The following is a 13,348-nucleotide window of genomic DNA, read 5'->3' as shown; positions in this document are numbered from 1 at the left end:
TCTTCTTGCAACTGAAGATGAACGATCTCTGTTCCTTCCTGGGGCTATCCTGTTTCCTTATGCACTGAACTCATCCTCTCTTGCCTATTCAATATTACTCTGGCAATTCAATCTCTCTCTTGCTTTTTCACTGTCTCCCTTAATCATTTTCCTTATTCAACAGTATTATTTCATGCAACATGCAACTTCAGAAATTTATCTTGTGTTAAACACAGACATAAACATACATATAGTAGTATCTATAAAAGCTAAGCATGACTAATCCCAAAGGCCAATTCTTAGCCCTCATCTTGCATAACCATTGGATAACAATTTTTCTTTTAAATATTTTATTTATTTAACGTATTTTTGTTTATTTGTTTGTTTTGAGATGGAGTCTCCATCTGTCACACAGGCTAAAGTGCAGTGGCATGATCTTGTCTCACTGCAACCTCTGCCTCCCAGGTTCAAATAATTCTCTCTGCCTCAGCTTCTGGAGTAGCTGGGATTACAGTGCCTATCACCATTCCTGGCTATTTTTTTTGTTTTATCTTTTAGAATAGACGGGGTTTTGCCATGTTGGCCAGGCTGGTCTCGAACTCCTGACTTCAGGTGATCTACCCTACTAGGCCTCCCAAAGTGCTGGAATTATAGGCATGTGTCACTGGGCCTGGCCTTATAGTTTTAATATAGAAGAATGTGTTTTTATGACAACATAGTGACGGCCATGTGATGTCATTAAAATAGAATAAACAGTGCTTACTTCAAAATATGACTCTTGGAGGATATCTGTTCAGGGCTGAGAAAAAGAAACTGTGAAAATCTATTAATAGTATGGTTGAAACCAAAGAGATCAGGGCCTTCTGAGTCCAACATAAACAGAAATAGTAATATTTAAATGTAGAACAAAAGGAAGGAAGGAGGTAAGCAGAGAGAGAGGGAAAGGTAAGAAGGAAAGAAATAGGGAAAGCAGGAAGGAATGAAGAACAATTGCTAATTGATATGATTTCACTCAAATCTCATCTAGAATTTTACTCCCCACATGTCAAGGGAGGGAGGTGATTGGATCATGGGAGCAGTTTCCCCAATGCTGGTCTTGTGATAGTGAGTGAGTTCTCATGAGATCTGATGGCTTTGTAAGTATTAGGAAGTTACTCCTTCACTCTTCTCTCTCCTGCTACCTTGAGGAATACGTACCTACTTCCCTTTTTGCTAGGACTGTAAGTTTCCTGAGGCTTCTCCAGCCATGCATAACTGTGAGTCAATTGAATCTTTTTCCTTTATAAATTACCCAGTCTCTGGTAGTATCTGTATAGCAACGTGAAAACAGACTAATACACTAAATTATTAGGGCATTTTCCTATATTCCAGTTCATTTTAAACTTCAACTAGAAGTCTACTTTTAATGTGGTCCAGGGTTTTAAATGACGGATAAAATAAGCTTTAATCTTACATATTTAAAGTATACAATTTCAGTTTTTGAAATATCAGTGCGCTATATATGACATAAACAACCTATCAATGCATTCACACTCCACACTAGAATACTCATAAACTGTGACACAAGTGCTTGGCAGAGATAAGTTGAAGTAAACCAAGCTGCCTAGGTCCTTACACACACGGCCTGCTGCAGGAACACTCAGCCCCAATTCAGTATGGTTTTGTATTGACTTGACTACTCTGTAAGTAATTTCAAAAGATACAGGAAATGTTGGTTATTGCATTAGTATTAATGTCATATATGCTCTATCAGGAAAACGGTAAGGCAGAAATGATGCTAAATTGTAAGCACTAGTTACACAGTTAATTTGTCATTTGTTAATAACCCCGATAGGAATGTTACATCTCTGTTACTGTCAGGAGCAGCCGTCACCATGCTCCCTCATATGTGAAGGCAATTATGGATGAGCAATTCAAGGTCTAGTCTAATAATTGTATATAGTTTCTTAGTGAAGAGTTATAACCATTATCTAGTAGCACCTAAAAACTGCAACGTTTTTTTAATGTTTTTATTTTGAATAAAGGCTTATTTTAACTTATTAGCCTATTAATGATGCAGTCTGTTTAGCTTCAACAACTGGCCAGTAAATTTCCATTCCTAAGTTGGTTCCAAGATGTTATGATGAAACAGGCCATGATTTGTTACAAAATAAAGTTAGTCCTTATGTATATGAATGTTATAATAATACTTGTTTCCTTAATGCAATTCTCTCATTGCTTCATAGATCTGATTATCTACCTAATGAATATTATCTACTATCTACAAAGAAGGAATAGAAAGATCTGTATGATCCAAAATATATTATAAAGTAACTAGAGCAGCGCAGGGAGAGAAAGAACAAATTAATTAGATAAGCATAAAATATTTTCCTTAAGTTTCTTTGGGATCAATTTATATTATTAACCAAGTGCTTTATTACTTCTCTTTTATTATCTTCTTTGTCTTTTAAGAACATTTTTTGTTATATGGAAAGAATCCTGTCTTGTACGTATTGACCCATCTTTTTACATGTGGAATACTCTTTTAAATATGAAATAATCTTAATTTCTCATTCAAACACTGTGTTTCAAAAATGAGATGATCAAAAACAATGTCAACAATCTCCTTGAAAAAGCTAATTTATGTAAACAATTCTAATAATTTTATGTACTTCATATGTATAGAATATTGTGAATGTGTAAAGTTTTCAATATACAAAAATACATTCTGAAAACCTCAGGCAATTGTCACTGTCATATAGAATAAATAGTATCACATAATAAATACATTACTGGGAAGTAAAGAAAGAGTAAAATAGTTATAAAAGAATTAAAAGTTGTCACACTTCAGACAAAATGCATTTTTAAATGTTTTCTTTGCATCCTCCCATCCATATCATATTAGAAGCCTCTTAGGTATTAATGATGTTTGGAGCACTCTTGGTGAAATCACTAAAACTTGCTAGAAAGAGATTCTTTGCTGATGCTTTGTAATTTCATAAAAAGTTGCTGCAATACACTGAGATAGACTCCTATAATGCACTGCGAAATATGTGTGGTATCATTTTTTAGATCTTGTTAACTCTGATTCATAAAATGTGACATTTCTTATGCCATTTGCAAGGCAGTTAATTTATCCAGCAAATCTCATGATATTCTCTACACTCGAAAAGCTTTACTATTTAATAATAAAAACTGTTTTGGAAGAAGTAGAAGTGATATAGATGTATAATGTGATAAATATGAGATTGTGTTATAAACTGTAAAGTAGCCCACTCTAGAATGCTGAAATATTAACTTCCGGATCAACAAGGTGAAAAACAACTACAATAAAATGATAACTATCAACTTGGCACAATATTTTTTATGCAGCTGTATCAAAGTTTTAGTATCTAACCTTTTAATTGTACATACTTCTCTGAGAAGTGTCTCTGCAGCAAACTGTGCTGTTGGTAAAAAATAATATCATAGAAACAAGTTGCATGAAGTATTTGTCTTCTGTTTTTACTTTTATAGATAAATGTTGAAAATATACTAATTAGTCATTTGTCCCACGTCAAACGCTCTTATCTAAATAGTAAATTTCATACCTTTAGCAGTTTTAAAATGCCAGGAAACACAATGACTCATCTTTTCAGAGTATCTTGAAGTAAGGAAGATTCTAATGTAACTCATATTTGGAAAATAGTGTATAATATGATATATCCTGTAGAAAGCCAATAAATACAAAGGACAGAAAAAATATTACCTATCAATCATAAATTTAACTATGTCATTATATTGTGTAATTGCTTGGCTACACACTTATAATTTGACTCTAACTAAAGAAAAAATATTAAAATATTACTTATATCATTCTCCTTTTAAAATAATGGCAATAAATCTTTAAATAAAGCTATGGAATCATTGTGTTTTGTAGTATTTTTAAGTGGCTACAGCTTCTTTAGAAAATAATAGATTTGTACAATTCTAAAGTATTTGCAGTTGTCTGTAACCTAGAAACATTGTAACTGCTCACTTCTTAAAAATATATATAAATTTTAAAATATTCCCATAAACAATAATTGATGTAACTGCAGAATAAATGGGTAAGCTCAAGTACACAATGCAATTTTTCCACCGTTAAAATCACTATGAAACATGTAAGCACTGTAGATCTTCTCTCATCACTCATAATCATTCTTACATTGTTATAAATTATCTACTAATATTTACTGGAAACTTTCTTGGTACACAGCATTTTCTTAACTAATAAGGAGGTTTTGAATGAGATAGTTTGTGGAGCAAAGAAATTTATGTAGAAAGTATGAGATAATATTGCTGGCAACTCAAAAAGAAAGAAAAGGGTTTTGGTATTTAGTTGTACAGCAAGATGGATGACTTAATCACCAGATTTCCAATAGGATCTACTTCACAAGAAAAGAAAAAGCAGTCAGCAAAAAGAAAGAAAATGATTCCCAAGAGTCTGCTTGCAATGAGAATGTGCAATAGTTAAGAGTGTTGGTATTTGGAAAGCAATAATGTCTAACCAATTGTAAGCAGAGGAGGGACAGAATGAGGAATTGGAAGAAATAGGAGTGAGAGTGAAAGAGAGGAAGTAAAGGTAAGAGAGAAAATTAAGGGACAGAAGAGAAACATTTTAGCAGCAGCAGAGTGTGAAAGCAGCACAGTGAGGAAATACTTTGAAAGTAATTTTACAGAATTTTTTTCACCTAGGGTTTGCTTTCAAAAAAACCCCACTAATTTCTTCATTGTCTTTTAAAGGTTTAATGAAGATTTTTAAAAATTGTAATAATGCCCTGAGGAAATCCCATATTTATGAAATACATTTTCAGGCTTTTAATAATATTTTGGTTAAGGTACAATGAATACGCAGGTGCAACTTAGGTTAAATTTTTACCCTAGGTAGACAAGATCACATTTTCCCCACTTGAGTCTTATCTTTAGACTTCTGACTCAAAGGGCTGTCAGTGGTCAGACCTATACTTTAAAACCATGGGAAACAGTAAATACAATTGTGGTTTGGTAGAAAATATGCTATATGAGAATGGATATGCTAGAATGAGAATCAAATTTTAAAGAAAGTTTACTATATAAATGAAATGGAATAAAAACCACCATAAACTTATAACCTGGAAGTATATCATTAGCCAACTAGTAGAGGCTGAATGTTTGTGTTGTTCTCTTGCAAATTCATATGTTGAAATCCTAACACACAATGTAATGAGATGAGGACATAGGCCCTTTGGGAGGTAATTAGGTCATGAGATTGGAGCCAAGTAACAGAAATACCAGTCTGCAACCTAGAAGAGGGTCCTCACCAGCACACAACCATGCTGGCCACCTGATCTCGTATTTACAGCCTACACAACTGTGAGAAATAAATCTTCATTGTTTAACACCCACAGTCTATGGTACTTTAGTATAGCAGCCCAAACTGACTAAGACACCCGTTTTCTAGGAATATGTACTGTATTAAGAAATTTGAGGTCTTTCTGAATACAGGAAATTGAAATTATTTCAGCTTTTTTCTGTAGTGTACCTTGGGATTCACTCTTCTGAGAAATTAGGCTCTACTGTGGAACTGAATTCTATCATGCTTTGGAAATGCTGGTATTGGCCGTTTGCCATTAGCAAACATTAACTGGAAAATTTAATGAGAAGCCTGGAATGCTGTGCCAACAAACAGAAGATGAAATAACCACATAGGGATGCCCAAACAGTTTGGGCAAGAGGCCGCAATTTGTGGAAGATACACTGTGAGACGATAGTTAGGCTAGATATGCTGTAACAGACATTTTCATTCTCCTCTGAGTCTGATGTGTTTGGGTTGTATCCCTGTAACCTGAAGTGAAAATAAAAAGACATAAATTATGGAAAGATTCTGTCTATAGGTGTTTTTTTGCCTGAAAGAGAAAAAGTAGTAGACAATGCCACAGCCTCAATCACCAACAACTTCTGAGGCACTCTGTGAACAAGGAAAATTCTTAGAGAATGGGTTTTCTCTATTGTTAGAGACTGTTTTTTTCACAGCCTAGAGAGAATGGAACGGCCTCAGAGAATGGTTTTTCTCCATTCTTAGAGAATGGTTTTTCACAGCCTGAAAAACAAAACTGCTTTCTCATGTCCCTTCACGTCAGCTAATTCTCTTTTGAAGCAGGTCCAAGAAGCAGGTGTCAGCAGAATTTTTTTTTTTTGTAAAAAACTAGAAAGTAAATATTTTAAGTTTCGTGAGTCATATGGTCTCTGTTTCCACCATTCAACTTCACATTTGTAGTGTGAAAACAGCCATAAGTCTACATAAACAAATGAGTATGAGTATGTTTCAATACTTTATTTACAACAATAGGCCATAGGCTTACTTTGACGCATGGGCCATCATTTGCTGACCCTTTGTATTAGTTTCTTCTCACAGCTGCTATGAAGAAATACTTGAGACTGTGTAATTTATTTATACATTAAAAAAAGTTTTAATTGACTCACAGTTCTGCAGGTCTGGGAAGGCCTCAGGAAACTTACAATCATGGAGGAAGGCACCTCTTCCCAGGGCAGCAGAAAATAGAATGAGTGCTCTTCCCTTTTGCGGCCATCGCCCAAGCGGGAGCTGCCAAAATGAAGTTCAATTCCTTTGTGACTTCCGACCGAAGCAAGAATCGCAAAAGGCATTTCAATGCACCTTCCCACATTCGCAGGAAGATTATGTCTTCCCCTCTTTCCAAAGAGCTGAGACAGAAGTACAACGTGCGATCCATGCCCATCTGAAAGGATGATGAAGTTCAGGTTGTACGAGGACAGTATAAAGGTCAGCAGATTGGCAAAGTAGTCCAGGTGTACAGGAAGAAATACGTAATCTACATTGAACAGGTGCAGCGGGAAAAGGCTAATGGCACAACTGTCCCTGTAGGCATTCACCCCAGCAAGGTTGTTATCACTAGGCTAAAACTGGACAAAGACCGCAAAAAGATCCTTGAACGGAAAGCCAAATCTCGCCAAGTAGGAAAGGAAAAGGGCAAATACAAGGAAGAAACAATTGAGAAGATGCAGGAATAAAGTAACCTTATATACAAGCTTTGATTAAAACTTGAAATGAGAAAAAAAAAAAAAAAGAAAATAGAATGAGTGCTGATTACAGGGAGAATCCCCTTGTGAAACCATCAGATCTTACTCATTGTCGTGAGAATAGCTTAGGGGAAACCATCCATCCTCATGATTCAATTACTTCCTACTGGGTCCCTCCCATGACCCATGGAGATTATGTGAACTACAATTCAAGATGAGATTTGGGTGGGGACACATCCAAACCATATCACCCCTGATCTAGGGTATAGATGGTAAATGTTTTTAAATATGTATGGCAGGGATGTATTATGAAATGTCAATTTGGTTGTTTTCTGTGTAGTTCCATTTCTCCCTTATCTAGAATGTATACCAAGGGGCTATTTTTCTCTTCCTAATCTAAATGCATTAAAAATAAAAGTTTGATTACAACTACAGATGTAAGCTCCAAGGTATGTTCAAGAAAGATGACCAAGAACTGTTTCTACACCATGACAGACACAGACACACACACACACACACACACACACACACACACCCCTCTGTTCAGATGCTACTCAACTGAGAAATCAATGCCTGTGTGTATGAGGCCCAGATTTACACTACCATCATAGTATAAGAATCTCTAAACCAACAGATTAATATCAAAATAAATATCTGAGGCACTTAGCAAAAAATAAAACTGGCTGAAAATATCATGAGCTCATGAGATCTTTACAAAAATAAAACACTGTGGTTGAAGATAAAAATCACAGTTAAAAAATATGAGATTAAAACACTTTTAAAAATGAGTTTAATCCAAATGAAATAGTTATGGCAGATAAGTAAAAGAGGATTGTAGGTATAAGGAATTTTGAATATGAAAATGGAAAGTCTATAAATTATAAAGAAAAGAAGCAGAAAGACAGTAAACAAAGAGAACAGGTAGATTTAAACAACAATAACATTATGGAAATAAATTACGATGCTTAATTTTCTGTGTTCATGTGGATGTGGCTAGGCCATGGTACCTAGATATTTGGTCAAACTCCAGTCTAGATGTTGCTGTGAAGGTATTTTTTTTTTCACATATGATTCACACTTAAGTCAGTAGGCTTTGTGTAAATAGATTAACTTCCATAATATAGTAGACCTCATTGAATCAGTTGAAGCCCTTTAAAGAAAAAGACTGAAATTCTCTGAGGAAGTTGAAATTCTACCTTCAGACTGTTTTTCAACTTGAGTTGCAATATCAACTTCCCTGGGTCTCCTGTCTGCTGGCCTTCCCTGCATAGTTTTAATTTGCCAGCCCCCCACAATCACATTAGCCAATATATATCTCTGTGTATATATACACATATTTTATGTGTATATATACATATATATTTTATGTGTATATGTACACACACATCCTAAAGGTTCTGTTTCTCTGGAGAACATGGACAAATACATAAATCATGTAGCTTTTGCAATTAAGATAAAAGAAAAAAATTGTAGTGCGTTGAATTATAACACCCTTAAAGATATGTTTATGTTCTAATTAAGGAAATCTGTCAACATTACCTTATTTGGGAAAAGGGTTTTGCAGATTTAATCAAATAAATGATCTCGAGATGAGGAGGTCATTCTGGATTACTCAGGCAGGTCCTGTTCCAATGGCAAGGGTCTTTATAAGTGTGAGGTGGAGGAAATTGGTAGACAGCATGAAAGAAGGTGATGTGAAGACAAAGGCAGAAATTAGACTGATGTGGTCATAAATTAAGGAATGTCAGCTGCCAGCAGAAGCTAGAAGAGGCATGAAATAGATTCTCCACTAGAGTTTGCAGAAGACATGCTATAAACAGACACCTAGGCTATACATGCCATACCAGATATTTTAATTCTCCTTAGAGTCTGATATGTTTAAAGGTCATAGAGCCACTGCTAGGAATGAGGTCCTGCTCACACCTAGATTTCAGACTCCAGGTCTCCTATAAGAGAATAAGTTACTGTGTATTAAATCATTAATTTTGCGGTAATTTTATATGGCAGTCCAAGGAAACTACAAGTTTAAATAGTAGATATGACAAATGTTTAACAGGAATTCCAAAAGTAGAGAGTATTTAAAAAGTCAATAATCATAAAAATTATTTTTTGTCGTGTTGTTTTTGAGACAGGGTCTTGCTCTGTTGCTCAGGCTGCAGTGCAGTGGGGTGATCAGGCTCACTGCAGCCTCAGCCTCAGTCTCCTATGCTCAATGATCCTCTCACCTCAGACTCCTGAGCGGCATGGACTACAGGCATGTGCTACCATACCTGACTAATTTTAAGAATTTTTTTTTTGTAAAGATGGGGTCTGCCTATGTTGCTCAGATTGGTGTGAAATTTTCCAGATTGATGAAAGACAGATTAAAGAAATACATGTCTTGAACCATAAGAAAAAATTAATCCATGCCTATGTTCATGATAGAAAAACTGAAATCCACCAAAACCAAAGAACATATTATAAGAAAAATCACCACTGTAATTTGACAACACACTCTTAGCTCAAAGAAGAAATCAACAGACATACTATATGTCTACCTTCAGACATAATCAACAGACATAACAGACATTAGAATATAGTTGGAGCTGAATTAGAAGGAAAACAAGACCTAACAAAATTTGTGGGACACAGCTAAGCAGTGTTTAGAGGAAAATTTACAGCTTAAAAAGCCTGTTATCAGAAAGGAAGAAAAATTGACAATCAATGGCTTCGCCTTCTAAATTGAAAAGCTAAGAAAAGAAGAGCAAAATTAACCCAAAGTAAATAGAAAAGAAAAATAGTAAAGATAACTGAAAAATCAGTAATAGAAAACAAACGGTAGTAGAGAAAATTATGAAATCCAAAGGTTAGTTCTTTGAAAATCTCAACAACATCGACACACTCAGTGTGCTCAAAAAATACAGCATGCACATAGCCAATACCAGGAGTAAAAGAAAATATAATGGAGTCAACAAGAAATGATTTAGGCAGTAAGTAAGGATCAAACAGTTATTGGGTGGAATTTTCTCTTAATAAAAAAGCAGCCTCCAAATCATTTCTTTACTAACAAAAACAATCTGAAAAATAGAGCTGGAAGCTTGCATAGATAAATGCCAAAGACTATGCCAATAGAAAAGGGATATCAGGAAGGCAGGTATATTCAACATGGAGGCTTCCTCTTCTCTTTTCTTTGTCATCACGTGTGCAGGTTACATGGAGTCAGCCAGGTAAAGAACTCACTTGCATAATAAAAAATTTAGGGTAGGATGACCAGCTGCCTTGCACACTATGTAAATGGCACACACCTGACCCAACCAATTCACTGCAACCTATGTAATCAAACACCAACTGCTTAAGCTTGTCTATAAAACCAATCACATCTTGCCCTAAACTCAGAAATCCACTCAGGTCCCCTGCCTCTGCCCAAGGAAGCTCTCTCTTCTTTTGCCTATCAAACTTTCCCGTCCTAAATCTACTCCATGGTTGTCCGCGTTTTCAATTTCCTTAGTGCAAAAGAATGAACCTCAGGTATCTCCTCAGACAAACAGCACTGCTCCAATACCTCTACAGATTCTATAGACATAAAAAGAAAATGTTACAAGAATGTTATAAATATATTTTTATGCTAAAAAGAAAATGTTACAAGAATGTTATGAATATATTTTTATGCCAATTACAACAGCTTAGATGAAATTGATTAATTTCTTGAAAATTCTAACTGCCCCAAAATAAAAATCTGAATGGTTATCTATCTCCAAAATAAATTGAGTTTATTCCCAAAAGTCTTCCCACAAAGAAATTCAAGACATCAGTAATTTTATTGGTAAATTTTAATTTAAATCAATTACTTAAGATATGATGCCAATTTTGCTTTCGCAATATAGAAAAATATTTCCTAATTGTTTCATAAGCCCAGCAAAATCCTCATACAACCTTGACAAAAACTTGACATAAAATATGAAATAATGTATAAACAGAAAACTTAACAAAATATTACACAGAACCGAGTAATATGTAAATAAATAATATATGATAACTGTCTTAATCCATCTGGGTTGTTACCAAAGATAGGGTAGCTTAAACAGCAGACATTTTTTTTTCCTTACAGTTCTAGAAGCTGGAAGTCTTGGATCAGAATACCACCATGGTTCATTTCTTGGGGAAGAGAATTTTATTTATTTGATAAAGGACATCTACAAAAGAAGAGAGGAAGAACAGCAGTAGCAGGGGAGAGAAAAAGGGAAGAAAACAGAAAAAACTCTACAACTATGATCATACTTCTGCTTTATCCATTTCTATTCATCATTGCACTGGATACCCTAACTAAGAAATTAAGAAAGATAAAAGATGTAAAGTTTGGAAAAGAAGAAAGAAAACTGTCTCTATTCCCAGATGACTTGATTAGTTACAAAGAAAATTGTAAAGATTCTTTAAAAAACAAAAACAAAAACAATAACAAAACAAAACAAAAAACAAGAGCCGAGCATGGTAGCTCACGCCTGTAATCCCAGCACATTTGGGAAGCTGAGGCAGGTGAATTACATGAGCTCAGGAGATTGAGACCTGCCTGGCCAACATGGCAAAACCCTGTCTGTATTAAAAATACAAAAATTAGCCAGGTATGGTGGCGGACACCTATAATCCCAGTTGCTTGAGAGGCTGAGGCGGGAGAATTGCTTGAACCCAGGAGGTGGAGGTTGCAGTGAGTTCAGATCGCCCCACTGCACTCCAGCCTGGACGACAGAGCGAGACTCTGTTTCAAAAACAAACAAATAAACAACTAGAACTATTAAGTAGAAAATTTATTACTTAGAACTGACTTTAAGATTTTAAGGAGACCTAAAACTACAGACAGCCTAGAAATCATCCTTCCTATTCCATCTGTATTCCCATTCCAACATTTATTTATGCTCATTTACATAACTGTTATAAAAAATAATTAGTTATTTTTAATTATTCCACATTAATGTCTGCTTGCATGTCTTGGATATTTTTATGGTGCATAGAAATTACAAAATTTTAGGTTCAATTATCTCCAAGTGTTTAAAGAATATCTTCCACAGATGCAAAAGAACCATCACAGCCATAAATAGAACATCATAAAAGTATCTTCTTTTTGTAAGGGGATGCTGGTTTTTAATTATAGTATCAGTGAAAAAGACTAAGAATATCAAATACAGAGCAAAAGATAAAAGCATTGAGAATTTTATCAATGATTGAGAAAAATATGAAATAAATCATTGATTTCTCAGTTGTTTGAGCAAAAGAGATTCCTTAAAACAAACAAAGAAGATCTAAAGATAATCAGATTTCTTTTTCTCCACCACTCAAAGACTGGTGTTTCTAACTACCTAATAGAAACCTGGTAACTTATGAAACTAACTTTCCAGTGTTGGTATTTGAAACAAGAACAAATAGAAACAGGCTGTAGCTGAGCAACTAGAAATATGAAATTGCAGTGTATTGAGTTGGATAAAATTGAAGAATAATCTGGTTAGTCACAGGGGGACATTGTATTAAGGTTTGAACAGGTTTAGGTTCAGATGCTTATTAAAAATCCAAATACAGATTCTAGTAGAAAGTTTGATCAATGAGCCTGGAATTTAAGGGAAAAGTTTGGTAGAGATATAAGGTGGGAAATTATTTTTACATGGTGGTTAAAGGCTTGAGAATGGGTGAGATCAATAGACAAGAGGAAGGGTCCTAAGACTGTGCCCTAACGTACTCCAACACATAAAGCTCATAGATAAGGCAAATCTAGCCTTGGAAACTAGGAAACAACGTCTAGTGAGGGGTTTTTTTGTTTGTTTGTTTGTTTGTTTTTTCTGTTTTTTTTTTTTTAAGAGTACGATATCCTGGAAATTAGAACAAGCGTAGATTCAGGAAGGAAATAGTCATCAGTTGCATCAAATAATGCTAACAGGTAAAAGCACATGAGCAATGAGAATTAATCATAGATGCATTTTATTTATTTATTTATTTTAAACAAGGTCTCACTCTGTCACACAGGCTAGAGTGCAGTGACTGAATCCGAGCTCACTGCACCTTCAAACTTCTGGGCCCAGGGAGTTTGGGGCCTCCACCTTAGCCTTCTAAGTAGTGGGAAGCACAGATGCTCGGCCATGTCCAACTTGACACATTTTTATTTTTTGTAGAGACAAAGTCTCATTATGTTGCCCAGTCTTGTCTTAAAACTCTTGGCCTCAAGTGATTCTCTCACTTCAGCCTTCTAAAGTGCTGGAATTACAACCATGAGTATGATGCCCAGCCTATTTTTTTTTAAAAAAGTAAATGTGTTATAGCTTATTTGTTTACTGATAAGTTGAGCTATTAGGTTTATAGCAGTTGATGG

At 34.9% G+C, this 13,348-nt stretch overlaps 1 pseudogene across 1 annotated transcript; it reads left to right on the top strand.

Moving 5' to 3' along the window:
• The first annotated feature begins 6,533 nt into the window (after positions 1-6,533).
• Positions 6,534-7,064, top strand: LOC108316217 (annotated as a pseudogene). The gene has a single exon (XR_001830237.2). The product of XR_001830237.2 is annotated as a 60S ribosomal protein L26-like (transcript).
• Positions 7,065-13,348: the final 6,284 nt, after the last annotated feature.

Source organism: Cebus imitator, unplaced genomic scaffold, assembly GCF_001604975.1.
Source record: "Cebus imitator isolate Cc_AM_T3 unplaced genomic scaffold, Cebus_imitator-1.0 Scaffold184, whole genome shotgun sequence".
Taxonomy (NCBI): Eukaryota; Metazoa; Chordata; class Mammalia; order Primates; family Cebidae; genus Cebus; species Cebus imitator.
The sequence above is the reverse complement of the archived record's forward strand: the minus strand, read 5'-3'. Positions and strand labels throughout refer to the sequence as shown.